Genomic DNA, 6,111 nt, shown 5'->3' on the forward strand with positions numbered 1-6,111 from the left:
GGTCCTCTGCAAGAGCGGCAAATGCTCTTCACCGCTAACCTATCTCAACAGCTCCTGCAAAGATCATTTTGTAGAGTGATTACTCATTTAAGTAAATATCAACTATCAATAAAATTTGCAGTTCAGTTCTACAAACGCTCATTGTAACACTCATATGTCTAAAGTGCATTGTTATAAAACACATCTATACCATTGGCAACGTAAATGAAGACGATATTCAATAAAAAATAATTAAAAAAGAGAAATACACAAAAATACAATTTTTTTTTTAAAGAAAATAATCTACATGTAAAGCTAAGAAGAGATAGCATATGTCCCATGGCAACTGAACCTGCTGCAATCACTGGTGGAAGCTTTGGAGTATCTATGTGCATCTTCCATCAGAGGGCAGTAAAGGACCAGTGTGAAGTCGTTCTTATCGCTTAAAATCTCAGCACCCATTGGCCTAGCTTGTAAAAAAGAAGGGGGAGAGATGGTGCACAACTATGATTTCCTTCATTCCTAGGTTGCCTTATATGATCTAATATGGGTTTTATTATCCTCTGAAGACTGAAACATTAGAGAGCCTGTTGATTAAATGTTTGGTCTTGAATCAGCAGTAAGTGTTTGAATTCTAGAAGCTTGCTCTAAAGGCTTTGAAGTGTGGAAGGATGATGTGTGTTTTCTGAGCCTGTCAATCTAGGATAGAGACATTTTACTCTAGCAAGTCTCTACTTGGAAGCCGGCAAAGAAAAGAATAGGCCGTTACTCTGTGGCAACTTGTATTATTAGTTTTTTTTTAACTATGTCATGTACGTTCATATACTGACCAATTTGTTTATGATCATCCTAAAGCATTAAATAAATACATGTGAATACCTTCTTAATGTTGCTTTCTCAAATGGCATCTCTTAATTTGGGCACTTTTTAAATGAATGTAAAATAATATTGAAGGTTTGTTTCCCTGCTTTTTTGTTTTTGGTTTTGGTTTTTGTTTTGTTTGGTTTTCTTCTGTTTGGTTTGGGCTTTGGTTTTGTTTTTTTCAAGACAGAATCTCACTATGTAGCTTTGGCTGACCTCAAACTCAGACAGATCCTCCTGCTTCTATCTCCCAAATACTGGAATTTAAAAGCGTTCACCACTCTGTCTGGATTTGTTTCACCTTCTTTTAATTCTCACAAATTGATAGTGGTGATTGACATCTCTCCTGATGGTTGCTAATTTGCCTTTGTTACGTTTTCTTATTGTTACCTTTGCCTGTATAGCTCTATGGACAAGATCGTCTTTTCGAATTTGTTATGCTTATATTTTTAATATTATTTTTAATTTTTACTAGCTGTGTATTTTCCCATAGATAGTGGTAACTAATCAGTACCTTATCTTCCCCCAATTTGAAAAGAAGGTACTTAATATAGCCAGATTTCTTTTTTTTTTAAATTTTTTTCCTTATAATTAACCTGTATTTTAAGAACAATTTTAATCTGAGATTGGTATTAGTTGAGATTTGAGCCTTTTAAAGACATACTTCAAGCTTTACACAGAGGTAGATATCCACAACCTCAGGATCGGGGCAGATTCTTATCAACAGTCCGCATGGGCCTTGGTTGACACTCATATTAACAATCCATGCAGGCCTGTGCTTCTCTTTCACGTATTTAATGATTCTGGTTGAGGATCTGTGAAACTTCTATCACACTCAGCAGTGCCAACCACTTTTCAGTCTTTGGGACTTAACACACCCTTCATGACTTTTTTCTTTCATTTTCTTTTCTTTTCTTTTCTGCCATTATTCCTTTGAATAAAAGAAGTTATTTTTCACCTCTGTTTCCTAAAAATATTATTATAAGTCTCTTTTCATTTTAGTTCTTTTTTTAAGAAGAATCATTCTATAAACAATCTTTCAAGACTGTGAATTTTGGATACCATGCCATTCTGTGAATATGCCAGAATTTAATTTTCAATCTTCCTCTAATAAACATTTAAATCATCTCTAGGTTATTCTGGCTTTATGTTGTGCTTAAGTGATAATTTATCTTTTGGGCTTGAGCTAAGGAGAGAATTTCCAAGTACATTAAGTTCCGTAAGTATGCATAGATAGTTCTAAATATTTTCCAGAAGTGTTGGGACCAGTTTAAACTCCCCTGGAAAGAATAAGAGATTCTGTGATCAACACCTCTATAACATCTGGTCAGTCTGGTTAATAAAACTATACAGGCAAAGGAACCAATAAGAAAGCTTAACAAACACAAATTAGCAATCATCAGGAGAGATATTTTCATTTCAAAGAGGGTCAAAAAAGTATCCCAATTTTGTCTCTGCTGACACTTTTTTGACACTAGCAAGGCTTAGATTTTCTCCATGTGCTTATTCTTACCTTGCAGTGACCATTCATGGTTTTTGCCTATTTATTGTTCTTTTTTGTCTGTTCCTTATTAGTTTGGAATTCTTTGAATATTGATGATATTGATTATCAGTTATACAATTTTTTTTCAGAGACATGGTTTCTCTGTATAGCCCTTGCTGACCTGGAACTCACTCTATAGACCAGGCTGGCCTCAAACTCAGAAATCCACCCTCCTCTGTCTTCCAAGTGCTGAGATTATAGACATACGCCACCACTGCCCAGCAGTTATATGAATTCTAAATGTGTTTTTATTTGTAAAAAAAAAAAGTCACACAAATATATTTTGATGAACAACAAGGTTTTTAATACTCAGCTAGGATGAGTATTTCTCTCTTAGCACTATAAGATGAATCACTGATACAGGCTAGGGTTTCCAAAGCAGAGACGGCTATAATTGAGTGTTGTAGCTCAAACCTGTAATCCTAACACTTTGGAGACCTAAGCAGGAAGATTACCCTGAGCTCAAAGCCAGTATGAGCTACACTGTGAGTTCCAGGCCAACTGGGCTACAGTGTGAGATGCTCTCTCAAAAGAAAAGAAAAAGACAGTAATAATAATAACAATAAAAATGGTTAATCTTGATTGTCAACTTGGTTGGATTGAGACAAAACCCAAGAGAAGCACACCTTCTGGATGTGTCCGAGAGAGTATCTCCAAGGGTCACTAGATCGTGAGGGCTCTGGTCTAAGCAAGGTTTAATCTAGTAATAGGTTCAAAGCTAGGGTAGTCTACTGTTTCCTGATGCCAGTACATTAGCAGCCTCTCCCAGACAGTTGCATTCCGTGGTATTCTACAAAAAAAAAAAGTCAGATAGCCACGAACCAAACACTCTGAAAACAGGGAACCACAATAAATCCTTTCTCTTTTACTTTCTTCCTGTCGGATTTTTGTTCTAGTAAACAAGGTTTGACTAACACAAGGATCAACGTTTTATGTCATTGTTCTGTTGGTTAGTGCTGTAAGTTCATAGAGCTAGCTAGCAAGTGTACCTTGGAAATCAAGACTTGGGTTGGCTGTGCCTGCATCTCACACGCTCTATTAGGCGGCCTTCTCCATAGGCACAAAGTGAAAACAGAAACAGAAGCCCCTTCATGACTCCACTCTTGAAATGATAACCACAGTTAAGATTTAGTGTAGAGTATCAAGCACTTTTGTCATGTTCTTGTTGATGGTCTTTTTTTTTTTTTTAATGAAGATAATCCTCACAACTATTTTAGAACTTACATTTCTTTTTGTGGGACAGTATCTCATTATATAGCTCTGGCTGACCTGGAACTTACTTTATAGACCAGACCAGCCTCAGTCAAACTCACAGAGTCCCACCCAGTTCCAGGGTTTCCGAAGCAGAGACTTAAGTTTGCTGTATAATAGTGTTTAGGATCAACACTTTCCAAAGAAAGGGTAAGGAAGTAAGTTGCAAGAAGAGGAGCTTTGATGATGGCCTAATAGTGTCTCTCTAGGGTTTATGTTGCTTGGTACTGTTATTCCATATGACGCTCAAATGGTCCTGTCTTTATGTCCACTCCTTGCAGAGTTGCATATTTGGACTGGCCTGAGCAAGTTAGGTTGAGACCAAAGTTTCTGGTATGTCTGTTTTGTGCTGTATAACTAAATATCAAAGACTGGATAATTTCTAATGAACACCAGAATAGTTTTTGTACTTTTAGACAGGGAAGTCCAAGACATCCTGCCTTCTTGCTATGTTTCAGTCATGAATACAAAATGGAAACATAAAGGTGGAAGGAAACAGGAGATTGAACTGGGAACCAGAAGCACCATCTCAACCACTATTTATTCACTCACAAGGATGGTAACATGGTGACAAAAGTACTTCCTTTCGTGTCGCAATTCCCAGCTTGGTTTCTTGGGGATTGTGCTTTCCACAAATGCTTTGGGAGGGTCTCATTCAAACCATAATGGCAGCTTCTGCGCCTGCTGTGATCCACTGTATGTTTTAAGTCTACCGGTTTTATTCCTTTTGTCTTTAGTGTGTGTTCTCTGAATCTTGTCTTCAATTATCAAAGTAGTTCTAAAAACCACCCCAACCCCTCCATCCCTCCCTCCTTCCCTCCCTCCCTTCCTTCCTTCCTTTCTTTCTTCCCAGGACTGAAGGGGTCATGCAAAGGATTTGAGGCTTGGCACCATGAAGAGAACCTATGAGAGGCTATTGGTAAAGCCTAGTTGCAGTGGAAAACCCCTGTGTATTGCAGATGCCAGTACCATGTGATTACCAAGAACAGCAGCAGCAATGGAGTGGATCAACCTGAGCATAGAGTGCTACAGAAGACAAAGCTGGAGAAGTGATGCCAGCCCTTTGGAGAAGCCCAAAAGATCAAGTATGGATCACAGTCATTGAAACAAGAAGCTGTAACATTGAAGTTGTCTTGGAGACCCCACGATTTTCGAGATGCCAGAGTCATGGTCTATCTGCTAAGGAAAGCTGCTAACAGGGAATCATACCAGCCCAGGAGAAAGAACTTTGTTGCAGTCAACAAAGATGAAAAAGGAGTTGGAGATCTGAAGATTGCTTTGAAGTCAGACATGGAGATGCAGAATTTGGAGCTAGCCCAGCTGGTTTCCAGTCTTACTTTGGGTATTACAGTGAAGTGATTGGGTGAATCTCAGAAGAGACTTTGAACTTTGGACTTTTAACATAATTGAGACTGCTATAGACTATGGGGATTTTGTAAGTTGGACTAAATGTATTTTTCATTATGCTATGGGCAGGTATGACCCCCATATACTCATGTGTTTAAACAAGCCTCTGGGGGCCAGGGAGTGGAATGTGATGGTTTGTATATGCTTGGCCCAGGGAGTGGCACTGTTAGGAGGTGTGGTCTTGTTGGAGTTGGTGTCTCACTGTGGGCATGGGCTTAAGACCCTCACCATAGGTGCGTGGGAGTGAGTATTCTGCTTGCAGCCTTCAGATGAAGATGTAGAACTCTCAGCTCCTCTTGTACCATTCCTGCCTGGATGCTGCCATGTTTCCATCTTGATAATACTGGACTAAACCTCTGAACCTGTAAGCCAGCCCCAAGTAAATGTTGTCCTCCAAGTAAATGTTGTCCTTATAAGAGTTGCTTGGTCATGATGTCTGTTCACAGCAGTAAAACCCTAACTGAGACACTGTTCTAACATTTGTTCAAGAATATTTGACAAATAAAGATTTTTTACATTTCCATCCTTTTGTTTACCTGTATAAAAGTGATTCAAATCTTTATGCAGACTGGTGCTCACACATGACTTAAAAGTCTCTAATAGAGTGTCCCACAGTACACTGAGCATAACTGAGCATACCAGAGATGTTCATTGTTATCGCTTCTTGGCCTTTTGGCTAAGATCAAGTGCAGAGATGTTCATTGTTTTAAATCCCATTTTAACCTTGTTATTAATGTATGATACAGAAATAATTTTTCATTAGATTATTTTCCATGCAGCTATCCATGAGAAGGGGAAGGGGAAAGAGAGCGACTTCGTTTTTGTTTTTAAAAAATATGTGGAAAATTTATTAACTATTGTCTTAGTCAGGGTTTGTATTCCTGCACAAAACATCATGACCAAGAAGCAAATTGGTGAGGAAAGAATTTAATCAGTTTACACTTCCACATTGTTGTTCATCACCAAAGAAAGTCAGGACTAGAACTCACACAGGGCAGGAACTTGGAGCCAGGAGCTGATGCAGAGGCCATGGAGGGATGTTACTTACTGGCTTGTTTCCCCCTGGCTTG

The 6,111-nt window shown here is 38.5% G+C and overlaps 1 pseudogene; it reads left to right on the plus strand.

Annotated features, from left to right (window-relative positions):
- Nucleotides 1-5,697: 5,697 nt before the first annotated feature.
- Nucleotides 5,698-5,825, plus strand: LOC127665317 (uncharacterized; annotated as a pseudogene).
- The last annotated feature ends 286 nt before the right edge of the window (nucleotides 5,826-6,111 follow it).

The sequence above is a fragment of the Apodemus sylvaticus genome, chromosome 14, assembly GCF_947179515.1.
Source record: "Apodemus sylvaticus chromosome 14, mApoSyl1.1, whole genome shotgun sequence".
In the NCBI taxonomy this organism is placed as follows: domain Eukaryota; kingdom Metazoa; phylum Chordata; class Mammalia; order Rodentia; family Muridae; genus Apodemus; species Apodemus sylvaticus.